This window comes from Scyliorhinus torazame, chromosome 6 (genome assembly GCF_047496885.1).
Source record: "Scyliorhinus torazame isolate Kashiwa2021f chromosome 6, sScyTor2.1, whole genome shotgun sequence".
NCBI classification, from domain to species: Eukaryota; Metazoa; Chordata; class Chondrichthyes; order Carcharhiniformes; family Scyliorhinidae; genus Scyliorhinus; species Scyliorhinus torazame.
Window position 1 is genome coordinate 34,946,618 of NC_092712.1, and position 20,549 is coordinate 34,967,166.

General features: G+C 47.6%; 1 protein-coding gene across 6 annotated transcripts in view; it reads left to right on the top strand.

Annotated features, from left to right (window-relative positions):
- gjc2 (gap junction protein gamma 2) overlaps positions 1 to 20,549 on the top strand; it is a 448,407-nt gene that overhangs the window by 191,090 nt on the left and 236,768 nt on the right. For 5 of the 6 annotated variants that reach the window (XR_011947676.1, XM_072508121.1, XM_072508120.1 and 2 more), the window contains one exon: positions 11,467 to 11,645. The gene's annotated coding sequence lies outside the window, so the exon portion shown is untranslated. Of the gene's footprint in view, positions 1 to 11,466; positions 11,646 to 11,844; positions 12,042 to 20,549 lie in introns of those variants that run through there. The other variant, XR_011947677.1, reaches the window with a different exon arrangement.

Below are 20,549 nucleotides of genomic sequence, written 5' to 3' on the forward strand. Positions count from 1 at the left end.
TCAATCACTGCCTAGTAAAACCAATATCAGAGAAATGAATGAATGGCTTTCAGATCAAAGTTCTGACGGGGTTTAAACCTAGCTGACTGGTTTTCACCTTTCAGGAATTGATAGGTGCTGCTTCCTGTGTCTGAGCCAGTAGGTGTGTTGTCCAGGTGAGTGTTAAAGCAGTAATTTTTTTCACTCTCTGTCTGGATTGCTCTCCAGCTTCTGGGGTGCTTCCAGACAGGGGTCTCTTTCCTGAGGGGCTTCCAGACAGGGGTCTCTTTCCTGAGGGGCTTCCAGACAGGAGTCTCTTTCCTGAGGGGCTTCCATACAATGGTCTCTCTTCTGGGGGAGCTTCCTGACAGTGGGTCTCTTTCCTGAGGGGCTTCCATACAATGGTCTCTCTTCTGGGGGAGCTTCCTGACGAGGGTCTGTTTTCTGGGAGGGGCTTCCAGACAAGGGTCTCTTTCCTGAGGGGCTTCCAGACAATGGTCTCTCTTCTGGGGGAGCTTCCTGACGTGGGTCTGTTTTCTGGGAGGGGCTTCCTGACAGGAGGCTCTTTTCTGGGAGGGAAACCCGTGTGCTGGTGTGGGACTGGAATCTCCTGTTGGTGTAAACCTGATAAATCCCACTCATACATTCCAATATCTAGCCGCCGATTGCTCCACAATTATTTAAATTAACGTTTCACAAACTGTAGTAAGATATCACAAACCTTAGACCCACTTCAGATATCTTTCTGACTTCTCACTAGCCAGCTCCTTTACAGTTCTGTGACTTGAAATGAACCGTACCCTGTTCTGCTCCCAATTCCTCTTTGTTCCTTTAATTTCAGGCTTCCTAGAAACTCCTCTATGATTCCCTTGTTTCATTAAGTAGCTGTCCTTTAGATTTCTGGCACTGACTTTCTTAACCATGACTCCATTGTTGGCTTTTCTTCTAGCAAAACTGAAATGCGATTTTCCCTCTCATGTTGCCTGTCCCCAGTTGCTGTAGCTTCCAGCTCAAACTAAAGAACAAAGGAAGACTATTTTTTTCTTACAAGGGACTCTAGTTGCTAAGCAATTATATTTATTCTTCATGCCATAGCTCTCTCTCTCACAGTTGGAACTGTCACCTGGAAGTTTCCTCCTAGCCAATCACCACCCTGATTTGGAAATATATTGCCGTTCCTTCACTGTCACTGGGTCGAAATCCTGAAATCCCCTCTCTACCATCACTGTGGGTGTGCCTGCACCACATGGACTGCAGCGGCTCAAGAAAGCAGCTCACCACCAACTTATGAAGGGCAATGAGTGATGGACAACAAATGCTGACCTAGCCACATTCCAAGAATTAATTTTTCTAAATATACCAGCAGATTCTGCTGGGGAATGTGGCAAAGCCTGTATGTTATTAAGTTATTTTAAATAAATCTTTTTTGCACCTTCACTGAATAATAAAGATTCTGCCAGCAGGCGCCATTACAATTCTAACCATGACCACGACATTATCCCTCTGCCACCTGATGTACCGGTTCTCCGAATAACAAGTTATGTATTCACAGCAAGGAATGATTCATATTCCATCATGAATGTAGCTGCAACAAAAATATAACACACTCTTACAGTAACTTTAACAAGAGCTAACTGTCATCCAAAAGCAGGCATGCAAAACTGGCTCTGATGATAAATGCAAAGAAAAAAGGGAGCAAGGGGAAAGGTTTGTGGTCAGGAAGCAAGTTTCCTTTGCATCTATAATTGACCTCCTTTCTGCCAGATGGCCATTAATTGGCCATCCGATACTTGATTGAATGCAAAAGGTGGTGGGGGCAGGAAAAAGTTTCCATTCTGCCTCCCTCACCCCACCAGGAAATTTAAAATCCAGCCCAATCTTGCCAATCTTCTGCCAAACCAAGAATGCTTTACTGAACCATGTGGATGTTTACAGCAGGGAAAAATGTTCTTTAGCCCATCATGCCTGCACTTGTGGTCAGAGAATTAACTGCTTAATCTTATACCTTTTTTTAAATCCAAAATATTTAGCCACGTTAATGTACTGAAAGCACACCAGATACTCAATACATGGTATTCTGCAGAAAATGTAAGCTTTTCAGAATGTCACACGAGCCTAAGATGCCTTCCACATATTAGTCTAGGCTTTCTATTGCCCCCTTGGACATCTCTGAAGTGCAGGGGCATCTGCCTGTAGATAAGATGTTTAAATTGAGGCAAGGGTGGGCGAACCGGCCGAGGGCCTTGCCGGTCTAAGTTTCTGGCCATGAATTCCTTTACTCTCCCTCGGCTAGTTTAGTGGGTATGGTAGCCTTATGTGGGCAAGATGCAGAATACAGTTTTCAATGCCCTACATCCTTCCCCTTCTTCGTGAATGAGAGGCATAGTGTGCTTTCATGGTTTATTTCCAAAAGTGTACACTGTAAACTTTTTAAACAAATTTTTTATTCAACATTTTTACACAAACAAAACCCAACATCCCCACCCGGCAGCAACCAGGTCTCCAAAATACAAAAGGAACAACCCCATCTCTGGTGGAACCTCTCCTCCGCCCCTCTCAAGTGCATATTTTACCTTTTCCAAGGCAAAAAGCTCCAGCAAGTCCCCCAGCCATGCAAAGGCACCGGGGGGAAGCTGACCTGCATTCCCAGCAGGACCCACCTGCAAGCGACTAACTTTAATTTTCCAATCACTTTTCATTCACTACTCTCCATCTCGTGATCGATACTAGATTGTATCTAAAGAATAATTTTTTGTAGAGGGTTAGAAATGAATGCAGTGACATCTGACCTGGAAGTCAAAAATATACAAAGATAGTGGAATTCTTCAATTGAGGAAACAGAAGACTGCCTGTCCTTTTTTGTTATTAACAACCCACTCACCAAATTCTCAGAATATTCAAAACCTACATCTTGGGAGGATGTAGTTTCTCTACTGTGTCTGAGAAAAAAATAAACATTCTTCCGTTTCTCAATAAAAAAAATGCCTCTTATCCCCCACCCCTCACCCCCCGCCCCACCAACCCCAGTGCAATATGAGTGTATATACTTTTCATGAAGGAATCGAAGAGTTAATAAGATCATTTAATTTGAACATTTTCTTTATTTGTTGACTTACTAAATACATTACTTTTCTCTTGCTATATGAAAATGTCCCTCACAACGATACCCACATTTTCCAATTGAAAAGAAGAAAAACCTTGCATTTCCATAGGATCTTCCACAACTCCGGGACATTCCAGAGCTCTTCATTTTCGATTTTTGAACGGTAGTCCCTGTTGTGTAGGAAATGCAGCAGCCAGTTTGAGCAACTCCCACAAACAGCAATGTAATAATCCCTGGGTATTCTGTTTTTTAGTAATATTAATTGAGGGATAAATATTGGCCAGGGGGAATAACCCCTCCGCTCTTGCCGTGGAATCTTGAGAGGAGAGGTTGCACAGCTGAGTCTGTTCTTTGGAAGAAAAAAATATGGGTTAGGAATGTATTCGTGTTTGCAGGGATTCCCACAGGAGAGTCAATATTTTGCATGTGATTCTTCATAAACCAAATCTCAAATTCAAATGCCTACTCCCATAACATGTTCAGAAAGCCCATCTCTCGTGCTCCAAATCCTGCTTTTCTAACAACCTTGTCCTTCTCCATTGACTTTTCCATACGTAAGTGAATTTATTTTGAGATTCTTTCTCTCACATTGAAATCTCTCCTTGACTCACATCTATGTCTTACTACTTCACCATTCGAAAAGCCTTTAAAAAAAAAAAGTTATCATAGATTATCATAGATTGTGACTCCCTTTTCCTTTCCTTTTATCTTTGTCTCCATTATGGGCAGCACGGTAGCATTGTGGATAGCACAATTGCTTCACAGCTCCAGGGTCCCAGGTTCGATTCTGGCTTGGGTCACTGTCTGTGCGGAGTCTGCACATCCTCCCCGTGTGTGCGTGGGTTTCCTCCGGGTGCTCCGGTTTCCTCCCACAGTCCAAAGATGTGCAGGTTAGGTGGATTGGCCATGATAAAATTGCCCTTAGTGTCCAAAATTGCCCTTAGTGTTGGGTGGAGTTACTGGGTTATGGGGATAGGGTGGAGGTGTTGACCTTGGGTAGGGTGCTCTTTCCAAGAGCCGGTGCAGACTCGATGGGCCGAATGGCCTCCTTCTGCACTGTAAATTCTATGACAATTATGAGATGTTATTTTGTATGTGAGGGGAGCTACAGAAATATTAGTTGCTGTTGGTATTATAAGCTACTCTATTAGTTCAAAGCAATGACAGGAGCCCCCTCTAGTGTTCTTGAGAGAGCTGATATGTTACGACATTCATAGCAATTGCTGACACTGGGATCAAATGTGTAACTCCACCTTGATTATTTTATGATGTGGAGATGCCGGCGTTGGACTGGGGTGAGCACAGTAAGAAGTCTTACAACACCAGGTTAAAGTCCAACAGGTTTGTTTCAAACACTAGCTTTCAGAGCACTGCTCCTTCCTCAGGTGAAGGAGCAGTGCTCCGAAAGCTAGTGTTTGAAACAAACCTGTTGGATTTTACCTGGTGTTGTAAGACTTCTTACCTTGATTATTTTAGACCCGTCTATATAATTCCTCACATAATCAACAAAAGGTAAATAACAAAAAAAACCAAAAAAAAATTGCATTTGCTGGCAAACTGAAGCAAGAACAATTTTGCTTGTTTAATAGAATCCTAAAGAAAGGCATTCATCGTATTGCACCTGTGCTGGTTCTCGGAAAGAGATACACATCGTATCATTCACCTATATTTATCCTCTTTATTGATTATTAACTTCTAGTTTATTGAGTTGTTATTATTGAGTCTGTTTTCAGCACTTTTGTGGTAGGGGCATTCATGTCCGAACAATCTTTAGTCTGAGAAAAATTATCTTCATCTCTCCTTCAGTTATTTTTTTTTAAATTTTGAGCACCCAATTCATTTTTTCCAATTAAGGGGCAATTTACCATGGCCAATTCACCTACCCTGCACATCTTTTTGGGTTGTGGGGGCGAAACCCACGCAAACACAGGGAGAATGTACACACTCCACACGGACAGTGACCCAGAGCCGGGATCGAACTTGGGACCTCAGCGCCGTGAGGAAACAGGGCTAACCCACTGCGCCACCCTGCCGCCCATTCCTTCAGTCCTTTTGCTGATCATACTGATTCATGGACCTGTGGGGAAATAGCTTTTCCCTGATTTACCTCCCAAAAGCACTCAAAGTCTTGAGTATTTCTGTCAGGAATGCTCTTAACCACTGTTCTCATGAAAAAGAGCCCAAATTTCTACGAAACGTCCTCCTAGCCAAAGCGTGTTGTAGCTGATTTAGACTTGTGGAACTTAAACTTTTTTCATGATTTTGTCATCCTTCCTATAGTGTTCATGCTGGACACTAATTTTTAACTGTGCTTAATCAGTGATTTATGGAGCATTTTATGGTTGTTTTGACATTTATAACATTCAATGTTCTTTTTCTACAATTTTAGCAATTTGATTTCCACTTTTTGGATTTCGATATTTAACCTACTAAGTATATCTGCATCTCAACTCATTTTAACGGGCTTTTCACAGTAACTTAATTGAAGCCTACTTGTGACAATATGCGATTATTAATTAAAGTTTTGCCATTTTAATGCATTTGCCTGTCAAAGGTGTTAACTCATATTTCCCCATGTTAAATTTTATCTGATGTCTCTGTTGAATTTACTAACATGCCTGTGCTCCTGAAGTTCCTTGCAGTGTTGATGAGCGATGTTCTTGTGTAATTTGCATACAATGACATTGCTCTCCATGTAACCAAGACCACGGGTGCGATTTAACCACCGGGTTGTGCCCGGCGTGGATCTCGGAATGCTGATTAAAGAGCGGGAAAGGCCAAAATCGAGGGCTATCGCTCCCGATGGTGAATGCCGGTCCACCCCCAAGTATTGCGAGCATAACATTAACCCTCATTTGCATTAATTTCCATCTCATAAGCGAGATTGAAGTTGAATGCAACGGTCTCCTGGGGTTAACCGGCTTCCCAGCAAGGAATAACACGGGCATTGCTTAGTAATCCATTTTGAAAATGTGAAGCTGGCGCAATGGCTGCTGAGGGGAACTGAGGAAGTGAGTAGCCATTTCAAATTTCTCCCTTGCAGCTCAAGGCACGGGATCTGCTGCCCCATTGTTTTGGGGGTGGGGGGGGGGGGGGGGGGGGGGTGGGGGGGGGGCGGGGAGGCTGCAGGAGGGAGAGAGAGGCGGATTGATCTGAGTGAGCAACTTGATGAAGGTGTCGAAAAAATGCTCTTGCAGATTGCTGGTGGTTTTATTGTACATATGGTGAGTGCTACATGTCAATTAGCACGTCGCCGCGAGTTACACAATGGACTTCAAGGCTGTTTTACTGCACCTTGAATGGTAGTGAAACTGAGCTTTGGTTCCAATTAAATTAGGCCGTATAAGAAGGCCTACCCAACTGGAAGCTCATGGACCGAGACTGATAAGTAAAACGACCGAACAGCAAAGATCCTCCATTCTGTTGTGGACCTGTGAGGGGGGATACGGTGTGTTTGATTTTCTTTGTACATATGAACTGTTGTATCTCTGTACCAATATTCTGTAGCGAAAAGGTGCTTGTGTGTGAATGGCACGGGCCTTTTCCTTGTTGGTTAAAGGTTAGTATGATGAATGGACTGTTAAGTAGTTTGTTTTCATCTTTTTGTATAAAGATCCTGTTGACCGTTTAATAAAGAAAATATTCTCAATCAGATTCTCGTGGGTACACGTGCCATTTGTCTCACGATGATTATTGTATCGCATTTCAAACTTCTGAAGCCTGAACAGTGTGTCTGAACTTTAGAAGCGTCAGCACCATAGAAGCAGCAGCCAACAATCAAATACTCAAGAGGTCAGCTTCAGCACTGGGGATATCCTCGCGACCATAGGGCAAGTGTGTGGATCAGGAGACAACAGGCTGGAGGCGGCACCCCTGCTGGAGGGTAGCATTATTTGGGGTATCGGACGAGCCGGGAGTGCAGGAGGTGAAAGAGGCCGGTATTCTGGCCTTTGCGTCCCTGGTAGCCCGGTGGAAGATTTTGTTACTGTGGAAGGATGCGAAGCCCCCTAGCGTGGAAGCCTGGATTAATGACATGGCAGGGTTCATCAAGCTGGAGAGGATAAAGTTTGCCTTGCGAGGGTATTTGCCAGGGTTCTCCAGGCGGTGGCAACCGTTCCTAGACTATCTCGCGGAGCGTTAGGAGGTCAGCAGCAGCAACCCTTGGGCGGGGGGGTTCTTTTAGGGTGGCGTTTGTGTTTTTATTGTTATATGGGGGGTTATTGTAGTTTGGGGAAATTCTATGTATAATTCTTGCGGGTTGTGTTCTTATGCTCTTGTTTCTTTTTTTCTGTGGGGGGGGGGGGTTTTGTTAAAAATCTGTTAAATTTGAATAAAGATTTTTTTTAAAAGATCTAACGGCATCACGCGAGACATCGTGAACTGCATCCCGCCCGTTGTGGCGGGATCAGTATTTGGCTTCTGCATGTTAGAATAAGGCAGCTAGTCTCACTTGAAAATGCAGCTCGACTGATACCATGGCTTTGCGATCTAACCCCTTCGCCTCGGATATCTTAGGCCAGATCATTAGTACTGGTCCCCACAAACAGGGACCAGGTGTAAAGGCACATGGGAAGGCCCCATACGACTTACAGGTGTCACTGCCATTGCCACCCTGTTCTGCCCGCTGCCCTTACAGGTGGCACGGTAGCATAGTGGTTAGCACTGTCGCTTCACGAGGGCAGCACGGTGGCGCAGTGGGTTAGCCCAGCTGCCTCATGGCGCCAATGTCCCATGTTCGATCCCGGCTCTGGATCACTGTCCGTGTGGAGTTTGCACATTTTCCCATGTTGCGTGGGTTTCGTCCCCACAACCCAAAGATGTGCAGGGTAGGTGGATTGGCCACGCTAAATTGCCCCTTAATTGGAAAACACTAATTGGGTACTCTAAATTTGATTTAAAACATTTTTTTTTTTTCAAACCACTGTCGCTTCACAGCTCCAGGGTCACAGGTTCGATTCTCAGCTTGGGTCACTGTCTGTGTGGAGTCTGCACATTCTCCCCGTGTCTCCGTGGGTGTGCGCATTCTCCCCGTGTCTCCACAGTCCAAAGATGTGCAGGTTGGGTGGATTGGCAATGCTAAATTGCCCTTCGTGTCCAAAAGGGTTGGGTCGGGTTGCTGGGTTGCGGAGATGGGGTGGAGGTTTGGGCTTAAGTGGGGTGATCTTTCCAAGGGCTGGTGCAGACTCGATTGGCTGAATGGCCTCCTTCTGCACTGTAAATTCTATGATCTATGATGCACCAGTGTTGGGAGCGGGACGGCCCCAGGTTGGCGTCCAGCATTTTCTCCTCCCCGAGGGATTTCCATGGGGCGGAATGGTAGCCGAAGTGAGCATCATCTGGCTCTGCCAGTCCTGGCGACTTCCCGTTGTCTGCACCATGGTGTTGACGTCCTCAGTGATTGGGCCATGCTCAGCAGTGCCTCGGCAATGTCCATCTGCGTCTGGGGCTGGTCCTTCATCGACAGGGACATGATGTCAAGGCCCTCGGCCATGGTTGTTACAGACTGAGCCATGCCTTGGACACACCACTCAAAATGCTGACTTTCTGCTCCAGGCTTTCCACTGCAGTCACCTCGCAGTGTTGGCCTTGGTACCACGCATCGTTTCCTGCGCCCGTCGCCTTTGGGAATCCCCCCAATCAGCTGTGCACTATCTAGAATGTCACTGACATCCTCGCCTGAATCTCACATCCTAACATCTGCATCATCTCTGGGATAAACTTGATTAGAGGCTTGGCATCTGACTGGGACTCAGTTGAGTCCTGGGATCCAGTAAACCTCCATCTGCTGATGCCCTTGGATGTGACTGCCTCCACTTGATGTGCATCAGCAACTGTGTGGTGCCCACCAGTTTGTGCCCCAGAAGCCTCTCCACTAATGTTGCCCACCGAGGTGGGGATGAGAGCTGTGGTGCCCGGATGGTGGTCTCCTCGGACTCTCTTCCAAGGTGGTCTATTGGGTGGCGGGGTGGGGGAAACCACTCCAGATGGTCTGGCCTGATCAGATGGCGATCCTGCGAGACAATGGACAAGTGGTCAGTGAGAGGGAAGGATCATTTTGTCTGACATGAGCAACTCACTTGAGCCAGGTCATCTGGGTGAAGGGGTAGTGGATTCTCAACTCTGCAGCGCAGGCCAATCTCGCTGTCGGTGATTGCTCTCTTCTTGATCAACCCCACAATTTCCAGGGCCCGTTATTCATCAAGGGTGATGACTCTGATCTCTGGGACCATCTTGGCCCTTTTCCACTTTTTATGGGCTATCTTCTCCTGCGGTGACAAAGAGAGGGCATTGTGAGCCGTGTGCCTGATGGGTCGGGGGGAGTTGGGTCTCTAAAGCAGGTGATTATGTGTGGGTACCGCACCGGGACATGAAGGGGTTGTGCTGATGGGTGCTAGTGGGTCTTGAGGAGCACGCACAAAGATCGGATGTAGGGAGGAAGTGAGGTGGCAGCCAGTGATTTTGGGCAGGGCAGGGGTTGGGAATTTGAGGGGTGACAGGCAGAACTGATGCCAGGAGAGAGGTGGTAACTTACCCTTGCAGCTCGGCAGCGGCCATTGGTCATCTTCCTCGTCGCTAGGGGCTGTTTAGCACACTGGGTTAAATCGCTGGCTTTGAAAGCAGACAACGGCAGGCCAGCAGCACGGTTCAATTCCCGTACCAGCCTCCCCGAACAGGCGCCGGAATGTGGCAACTAGGGGCTTTTCACAGTAACTTCATTTGAAGCCTACTTGTGACGAGCGATTTTCATTTTCATTTCATTTTGTCATGCTGCTCGCACTGACAGCCGCTGCCACTGCCTTCCGGGCGGTATTGTTGATCCATCTGGCCTCCGACCTCCTTGTGGAAAATAGGATGTCCCGTCGCACATCCACAGCGTTGAGAAGCCTGGCCAGGTCAGCAATCCCAAAGCGAGCAGCAGGTCTGCGCGCTGCCATGTTTGTGTGTTGACTGGGGGTGAGTATTGCGGTATTTAAAAGCAGCGGTGACACGCTGAGGCGCGAGTCTGGCGAATCAGATGGCGTGACGGCCAGTAATGGCAAGAAAAGCTCATGAGGGCTCATTTTTGACACTAAGTGCAGTTAAATACAAGCCTCAATCTCGCCAACGCGGCTGTTGAGAAACACCCCGCCAATCGCGTCCAAAATTAATCTTCGAGATGTTTCCGTTATTTGTATGTGTTGAGAAAAGCAGAGGTTCCTGGGGACACCACTCTTCATATACCTCAAATTTTATAAATATTAAGCACGGTCTCTGTTTTCTGTCCTTTATCCTGCTTATCAGTGCTGCCATATTCAGTTTAATGTCTTGTGCTTTAACTTAATCAACAAGTTTGTTATGCAGTATTTTATCATCCATATCCACAACATCCTCTCTGTTTTCTTTATCCATGTATTACCCCTATTAAAAGAATTCAGTTAAACTTGACAGACAAATTCATGCTGGCTGCCTATAATTAACACATGGCTATTTATTGGGGGAAAGCTTACCCATGACTTCAGTTAAATTGACTGGTTTTCCCTGTAACACCATATTGAATGTAGATTAGTAAACCAGAATCAAATTATCTTGGAGAGAAAATGTACATTGATGATCTAAATTTGTGAAGCCATCATAAAACTCGGCTTCTATAAATGTAGTTAAAATTAGTATTGTATACCATTTGAAATTCATTTATCTGGATTGAGGAATATGAACTATTAAGCAGTATTGTTTTTATTAAGTAACTTAGGCAAAGGGCCTTAGATTAGTATATCAGGAAGACTGAAAAGTGTAGGAAAGAACATGGACAATGATAAAGCAGTGATTAGGAGATGACAAAGGAGATTGGCGGGGTGTTTCTCAACAGCCGCGTTGGCGAGATTGAGGCTTGTATTTAACTGCACTTAGTGTCAAAAATGAGCCCTCACGAGCTTTTCTTGACATTACTGGCTGTCACTCCACCTGATTCGCCAGACTCACGCCTCAGCGTGTCACCGCTCCTTTCAAAATACTGAAGATAGGCAGAAAGCAAGATTGAGGGAGGTAGGGGCTTCTGCAAGTGTGGGAAAGAATTGCCAGCCACAGGTTTGTTTCAGACCTACCTTCTATTAGACAATGGTCATATTTTCCCACTCGCACTATTTGAAGAGGAACAAGAGCATTCTCCCAGTGATCCAAATAATATTTGTCCTTCGAACCACATTACTGAAGCAGATGATTTATTTCATTGCTGTTTATGGGGATTTGCTATGCACATATTGAATACCTCATTCCTACGCACAACAGTGACTGCATTTCAAAGTATTTCATTGAATGTGTAGTGCTTCAGGAAGCCATGAAGTTGTGAATGGAGATATCTAAATGCACGGTTTTGTTTCACTTTCTTATTTTTGAATTTTCTTTAGGCCTATGGACTGGAACCGCATTCACCTAGACTTCAGCAGTGTCTCAGCTAATGCTTTAAATAGAAGGAAACAGAAGCCGCAACTAACATTTCAAAGGAAATTGGGTGAATATTTGAAAATAGCGTTAAATGGGAAAAGGAATGGACTAAGTATTTAGCTCTTTCATAGAGCTAACACAGGTGAGTTGGCCTGAAAGGTTCAATGATTCTGTAATATTTGTATATAATTTGTCACAGAGCTGTCGGGGGTGGGGGGGGGGGGGGGGGGGGGTGGAAGGATGTGCAACTAGAGAGAAATGTCTTTTTTCAGCCATCATTTATCAGGTATGGATGGGATCTTGCAGAAATTTATCTTTGGACACACTTATTCAAATTGCAGATCGAAGTAAGATCCGTGCGTGCTGATCAAAGGACCATAGAGCTGATCCCAGGACTGTCCCATCAGTCTCCACCCCACGCTTACCTTTGTCACATCGGGACTTGTGAATCCCCAATTGTGTGGGGCTGCAGCCCACAGTTTGGAAACCCGTTTTTTAACCATCATTAAGAGTGCCAAGCAGTAGGAAAGTTGAACAATCAATGAAAAATTGGAATGAAATTGAAATCATGAAATTCTAGAAATGTACAGCAGTCAACTTCAGAAAGAGAAAAATTAAATTGGATCCCACTCCCAAGCATTAACTTTTTCTTTCATCTGGTGGCTAACCTATTTGCACTTTTTTTTCTGTTCATTGCTAGAATTATTTGTGAAATCATTTCATACATAATGGGAACAAATATAGGCATTTCAATAGCCATTCATGCTGCGTTAAGGTGACTTATTCATTGGAGGACAGCAAGGCTAGTTGAAGGAAACCTCTGAGAAAAAGGGTGATAAGTGAATTAATTTTTAGGTCAGCCAGTCATGGGAAGCTGAGAGCAAGTTGGAGTTCAAGACTTTGGAGACGTGCCCATCTAGAGGTCAAGCACTTGGCTTCCTGCTCACTCGGGAAACAGAAAGACATGAGTTAGGGATTTCCTTGGAGGTGCTGCTGCTGGAACTTTGTTAGGACTGCATATGGAAGTGGGGTTTCTGCTGCACATCTGTTAACGTTACGACACAGGAATGGAAGCGGAAGCAAAGAAGTTCATGTCTGCATCTTGTCGTTATGAGAACTGGTAAGGATTCCAGAACTAGACAATGACAGGTCTCTTATTTAAGTTCAGAGTTAACCTCTTTAAGAAAATGCTCGTTAGATGAATACAGTTAGTTGCTGACAAATACATTGGAATATTTGTTATCTTTGTCATACAACATGTTTGGAGTTAAGTCGAAGTATTGTGACATTTACTGTTTATCCACTTACTGTTGTAAAATATCACAGCCATTTCCAGCAGTATTTAAAACATTACTCAAATTGAGTTTTGGAGACTGTTCGCACGTACAGGTAGAGTACCTTAAATCCATTTTTCCCCTGCGCTCCAGCGAATCTTGACCCCGCCCTACCCACCCCAGAAAGGCTCTGATTGGCTTCACGCGCCAGACATTTCCACTCTCCATCAAACCTTGACCCCACCAACCGAGTGCAGATGTGGCACAGAGGATTGAATTCACCTAGGAAGAACAAAAGACTCTTGTAGAATCCAATGAGGGGAGGTGGTGGAGTAGTGGTATTGTCGCTGGACTAGTGATCCAGCAACCCAGGGTAATGTTCTGTGCTCCCACGTTCGAGTCCCACCGTGGCAGATGGTGAAATTTGAATTCAATAAAAATCTGGAATTAAAGGCCAAATGATGACCATGAAACCATTGCTGAATGTTGTAAAAACCCATCTGCTTCACTAATGTTCTTCAGGGAAGGAAATCTACTGTCCTTACCCAGTCTGGCCTACATGTGACTCTAGATTCGCTCAGCGATGCGGTTGACTCTTAACTGCCACCCACTGAAATGGCCTAGCAAGCCACTCAGTTCAAGGGAAATTGAGGTGGGCAAAAAATGCTTGGCCCATCCAGCGATGCCCACATCCCATGAACGAATCGAAAAAAATACTCAGCTATGCCCTGGGATCAGGACATATGCCTGTTCTCGTTACAGTGGAGGGTACCTCTATTGAATTTTGGTGCCATTGAGGTCACTGAAATAGAGGCCCCATAGGCTTAAATTTAAACCTTGCACTTGATTCCCAAAATCCTTTACGTTCCATGGACTCTGGCTACCTTCTTGCAGCCGGCCCAAGTCAGTTCAAAAAAAGTTATTCAGAGTACTGTAAAATCTTGCAGAAATAAAATGGTAATCGTTTCAGTTACCAGAACAGGGGGCGAAATTCTCCACTCGCGCGTCGAAGTGCCCACGCCGTCGTGAACGCCGTTGAGGTTCACAACAGTGCGAAACGGCCCCGATCCCAACCGATTCAGGCCCCGACAATGGGCTAGGATTGGGGCTGCGTCATCTACACGCAACAGGCTTTGTCGCCGCGTAAAGGTGGCGCCGCATAACTGGCGTCACCCACGCATGCGTGGTTGCCGTCCTCTCTGAGTCCGCCCCGCAAGAAGCTGGCGGACGGATCTTGTGGGGCCGCAGAAGGAAGGAGGTCCTCCTTCAGCGAGGACGGCCCGACGATCGGTGGGCACCGATCGCGGGCCATGCCACATTTGAGGTACCCCCTGGTGCAGGATCTCTCCCCGCCCCCCGAGCGTTCCCGCGCTGTTCCCGATGGCAGCGACCAGGTGTAACTGCGCCGGGGGGAACCTGCTGTTTTGGCCTGGTCGCTCGGCCCATCCGGGCCTGAGAATAGCGAGGGTGCCGGAGAATCGCCATTTTGGGTGTCTCCGGCGATTCTCCGGCCTGCGGCCCGCGGAACTCGACGGTAGAACAAGCGCCGCTTGGGAGAATCGCGGGAGGGCGTCGGACCAGCGTCCCGGGAAATTTTGGCGGCCCAGGCGATTCTCCCAACCGGAGTGGAGAATCTCACCCAGGGTATTTTTAACATCATTTCAGTTTAATTGATCATTTCTCATTTGAAACACGGGACGAGATTCTACGACCCCCTGCCGGGTCGGAGAATCGCCGAGGGCTGGCGTGAATCCCGCCCCCGCCGATTGCCGAATTCTCCGCCACCGGATATTCGGCGGGGGCGGGAATCGCGCCGTGCTGGATGGCGGGACCCCCCCACGATTCTCCGGCCCGGACGGGCCGAAGTCCCGTTGCAAGAATGCCTGTCCCACCGGCGTAGATTAAACCACCTACCTTACCGGCAGGACAAGGCGGCGCGGGCGGGCTCCGGGGTCTTGGGGTGGGCACTGGGGCGATCTGGCCCCGGGGGGTGCCCCCACGGTGGCCTGGCCCGCGATCGGGGCCCAACGATCCGCGGGCGGGCCTGTGCCGTGGGGGCACTCTTTTCCTTCCGCGTTTGCCACGGTCTCCACCATGGCGGAGGCGGAAGAGACTCCCTCCACAGCGTATGCGCGGAGATGCCGTGAGCGGCCACTAACGCTCCCGCGCATGCGCCGCCCGGAGATGTCATTTCCGCGCCAGCTGGCGGGGCACCAAAGGCCTTTTCCGCCAGCTGGTGGGACAGAAATTGGTCCCGCGCAGGCCTAGCCCCTTAAGGTTGGGGCTCGGCCCCCCAAGATGCGGAGGATTCCGCACCTTTGGGGCGGCGCAATGCCCGACTGATTTGTGCCGTTTTGGGCGCCGGTCGGCGGACATCGCGCCGATACCGGAGAATTTCGCCCATGATTCGTGAGAAGTGAATTAATATCAGTGGCAGCATTGTCATTAACCTAAATTGCGTTGCAATCATTTCAGTTGGTTTCCCTGCATCCCTCATTCACTGAATTAGGACATTCCCATTTAAATTAAGGTATTCTGATTTTTCCTCAGAAAACTGGAAAGTTCCCAAATCCGACATGATCTGACCAAAGTTCCAGATTTGTGATTCTCTACCTGTGTTACATTGGGGGTATTTTTCTTACTTGAGCTTTTCTGGCAATGTACTTTTCTCTTTGTCGGAGTCCTTCTAACAATTTCATTGACTATAGAATCAGAAAGAAAACAAGGAACAGTGACAGGAGGAAGCAGCAAAGAGCGGCAGTTGAAGGCTGCTTGCAGGAATCCGTACCGTTTTATAAGCCAAGAATAACAGGCTGCTATTTTAGAACATAGAACATAGAAAAATACAGCACAGAATAGGCCCTTCGGCCCACGATGTTGTGCCGAACCTTTGTCCTAGAATAATCATAGATTATCATAGAATTTACAGTGCAGAAGGAGGCCATTCGGCCCATTGAGTCTGGAAAGAGCACCCTACCCAAGGTCAACACCTCCACCCAACACTAAGGGCAATTTATCATGGCCAATCCACCTAACCTGCACATCTTTGGACTGTGGGAGGAAACCGGAGCATCCAGAGGAAACCCACGCGCACACGGGGAGGATGTGCAGACTCCGCACAGACAGTGACCCAAGCCGGAATCGAACCTGGGACCCTGGAACTGTGAAGCAATTGTCCTATCCACAATGCTACCGTGCTGCCCTTAAGAACAAATTAACCTACACTATATCATTCTACCGTAATCCATGTACCTATCCAATAGCTGCTTGAAGGTCCCTAATGTTTCCGACTCAACTACTTCCACAGGCAGTGCATTCCATGCCCCCACTACTCTCTGGATAAAGAACCTACCTCTGACATCCCCCCTATATCTTCCACCATTCACCTTAAATTTATGTCCTCTTGTAATGGTTTGTTCCACCCGGGGAAAAAGTCTCTGACTGTCTACTCTATCTATTCCCCTGATCATCTTATAAACCTCTATCAAGTCGCTCCTCATCCTTCTCCGTTCTAATGAGAAAAGGCCTAGCACCCTCAACTTTCCTCGTAAGACCTACTCTCCATTCCAGGCAACATCCTGGTAAATCTCCTTTACACCTTTTCCAAAGCTTCCACATCCTTCTTAAAATGAGGCAACCAGAACTGTACACAGTACTCCAAATGTGGCCTTACCAAAGTTTTGTACAGCTGCATCAGCACCTCATGGCTCTTAAATTCAATCCCTCTGTTAATGAACGCTAGCACAGCATAGGCCTTCTTCTCAGCTCTATCCACTTGAATGGCAACTTTCAAAGATGTATGAACATAGACCCCAAGATCTCTCTGCTCCTCCACATTGCCAAGAACTCTACCGTTAACCCTGTATTCCGCATTCATATTTGTCCTTCCAAAATGGACAACCTCACACTTTTCAGGGTTAAACTCCATCTGCCACTTCTCAGCCCAGCTCTGCATCCTATCTATGTCTCTTTGCAGCCGACAACAGCCCTCCTCACTATCCACAACTCCACCAATGTTCGTATCGTCTGCAAATTTACGAACCCACCGTTCAACTCCCTCATCCAAGTTATTAATGAAAACACAAACCGCAGAGGACCCAGAACTGATCCCTGCAGTACGCCACTGGTAACTGGGATCCAGGCTGAATATTTGCCATCCACCACCACTCTCTGACTTCTATCGGTTAGCCAGTTTGTTATCCAACTGGCCAAATTTCCCACTATCCCATGCCTCCTTACTTTCGGCATAAGCCTACCATGGGGAACCTTATCAAATGCCTTACTAAAATCCATGTACACTACATCCACTGCTTTACCTTCATCCACATGCTTGGTCACCTCCTCAAAGAATTCAATAAGACTTGTAAGGCAAGACCTACCCCTCACAAATCTTTGCTGACTATCCCTAATCAAGCAGTGTCTTTCCAGATGCTCAGAAATCCTATCCTTCAGTACCCTTTCCATTACTTTGCACACCACCGAAGTAAGACTAACTGGCCTGTAATTCCCAGGGTTATCCCTAGTCCCTTTTTTGAACAGGGGCACGACATTCGCCACTCTCCAATCCTCTGGTACCACCCCTGTTGACAGTGAGGACGAAAAGATCATTGCCAACAGCTCTGCAATTTCATCCCTTGCTTCCCATAGAATCCTTGAATATGTCCCGTCAGGCCCGGAAGACTTGTCTATCCTCAAGCTTTTCAAAATGCCCAACATATCTTCCTAACAAGTATTTCCTCGCGCTTACCAGTCTATTTCACACTGTCCTCTCCAACAATATGGCCCCTCTCATTTGTAAACACAGAAGAAAAGTACTCGTTCAAGACCTCTCCTATCTCATCAGGCTCAATACACAATCTTCCGCTACTGTCCTTGATCGGACCTACCCTCGCTCTAGTCATTCTCATATTTCTCACATATGTGTAAAAGGCCTTGGGGTTTTCCTTGATCCTACAGGCCAAAATTGTTCATGCCCTCTCTTAGCTCTCCTAATCCCTTTCTTCAGTTCCCTCCTGGCTATCTTGTATCCCTCCAGCACCCTGTCTGAACCTTGTTTCCTCAGCCTTACATAAGTCTCCTTTTTCCTCTTAACAAGACATTCAATCTCTCTTGTCAACCATGGTTCCCTCACTCGACCGTCTCTTCCCTGCCTGACAGGGACGTGCATATCAAGGACACGTAGTATCTGTTCCTTGAACAAGTTCCACATTTCAATTGTGTCCTTTCCTGACAGCCGATGTTCCCAACTTATGCACTTCAATTCTTGTCTGACAGCATCGTATTTACCCTTCCCCCAATTGTAAACCTTGCCCTGTTGCACGCATCTATCCCTCTCCATTACTAAAGTGAAAGTCACAGAATTGTGGTCACTATCTCCAAAATGCTCCCCCACTAACAAATCTATCACTCACCCTGGTTCATTACCAAGTACCAAATCCAATATTGCCTCCCCTCTGGTCGGACAATCTACATACTGTGTTAGAAAAGCTCCCTGGACACACTGCACAAACACCACCCCATCCAAACTATTTGATCTAAAGAGTTTCCACTCAATGGGCGGGATTCTCCACTCCCGCGCCAAAGTGCCCACGCCGTCGTGAACGCCGTCGAGGTTCACGACGGCGCGAAACGGCCCCAACCCGACCGATTCAGGGCCCGATAATGGGCTAGGAGCGGGGCCGCGTCATTTACACACGCCAGGCCTCGTCGCCGTGTAAAGGCGGCGCCGCATACATGACGCGGCCGGCGCCGCATAACTGGCGTCACCCGCGCATGCGTGGTTGCCGTCCTCTCCGAGTCCGCCCCGCAAGAAGATGGCAGACGGATCTTGCGGGGCTGCGGAAGAAAGGAGGTCCTCCTTCAGAGAGAGGGCACTGATCGCGGGCCACACCCCATTTGAGGTACCCCCCCGGTGCAGGATCCCCCCCAGCGTTCCCGCGCTGTTCCCGACGGCAGCGACCAGTGTGGACGGCGCCGGGGGGAACCCGCCATTTTGGGCTGGCCGCTCGGCCCATCCGGGCCGGAGAATAGCAGGGGTGCCGGAGAATCACCATTTTGGGTGTCTCGGGCGATTCTCCGGCCTGCGCCGCGCGGAACTCGACGGGGCCGTTCCCGCCGCTTGGTAGAATCGCGGGAGGGCGTCGGACCAGCGTCGAGGGAAAATTTGGCGGCCCAGGCGATTCTCCGAACCGGCGCGGGAGTGGAGAATCGCGCCCAATGTTTGGGAAGTTAAAGTCACCCATGACTACCCTGTGCCTTCTGCACCTTTCCAAAATCTGTTTCCCAATCTGTTCCTCCACATCTCTGCTACTATTGGGGGGCCTATAGAAAACTCCAAACAAGGTGACTGCTCATTTCCTATTTCTGACTTCAACCCATACTACCTCAGTAGGAAGATACTCCTCGAACTGCCTTTCTACAGCTGTTATACTATCTCTAATTAACAATGCCACCCCCCCCCCCCACCTCTTTTACCACCCTCCCTAATCTTATTGAAACATCTATAACCAGGGACCTCCAACAACCATTTCTTCTTTTTAAAAAAAATAAATTTAGAGTACCCAATTAATTTTTACCAATTAAGGGGCAATTTAGCCTGACCAAACCACCTACCCTGCACATCTTTTTGGATTGTGGGGGCGAAACCCACGCAAACACGGGGAGAATGTGCAAACTCCACACGGACAGTGGCCCAGAGACGGGATCGAACCTGGGACCTCAGCGCCGTGAGGCAGCAATGCTAACCACTGTGCCACCGTGCTGCCCTACCAACAACCATTTCTGCCCCTCTTTTATCCGTGTTTCCGTGATGGCCACCACATCATAGTCCCAAGTACCGATCCATGTCCTAAGTTCACCCACCTTATTCCTGATGCTTCTGCGTTGAAGTATACACACTTCAACCCATCTCCGTGCCTGCAAGTACTCTCCTTTGTCAGTGTTCCCTTCCCCACTGCCTCACTACACTCTTTGGCGTCCTGAATTTCGGCTACCTTAGTTGCTGGACTACAAATCGGGTTCCCATTCCCCAGCCAAATTAGGTTAAACCCTCCCGAAGAGTACTTGAAAACCTCCCTCCCAGGATATTGGTGCCCCTCTGGTTCAGATGCAACCCGTCCTGCTTGTACAGGTCCCACCTTCCCCAGAATGCGCTCCAATTATCCAAATACCTGAAGCCCTTCCTCCTACACCATTCCTGCAGCCACATGTTCAGCTGCACTCTCTCCCTATTCCTAGCCTCGCTATCACATGGCACCGGTAACAAACCAGAGATGACAACTCTCTCTGTCCTGGCTTTTAACTTGCAGCCTAACTCCCTAAACTCATTTATTACCTCCACACCCCTTTTCCCACCTACATCGTTGGTACCAATGTGCACCACGACTTCTGGCTGCTCACCCTCCCCCTTAAGGATCCTGAAGACACGATCCGAGACATCCCTGGCCCTGGCACCCAGGAGGCAACATACCTTCCGGGAGTCTCGCTCGCGACCACAGAATCTCCTATCTATTCCCCTAACCATTGAATCTCCTACTACTATTGCTTTTCTATTCTCCCCCCTTCTCTTCTGAGCCCCAGAGCCAGACTCAGTGCTAGAGACCTGGCCGCTAGGGTCTTCCCCCGGTAGGTCATCACCCCCCCCCAACAGCATCCAAAACGGTATACTTGTTTTGATAGGGAATGGCCACGAGGGATCCCTGCACTGTCTGCCTATTTGTTTTCTTTCCGCTGACTGTAACCCAGCTACTCTTGTCCTGTACCTTGGGTGTGGT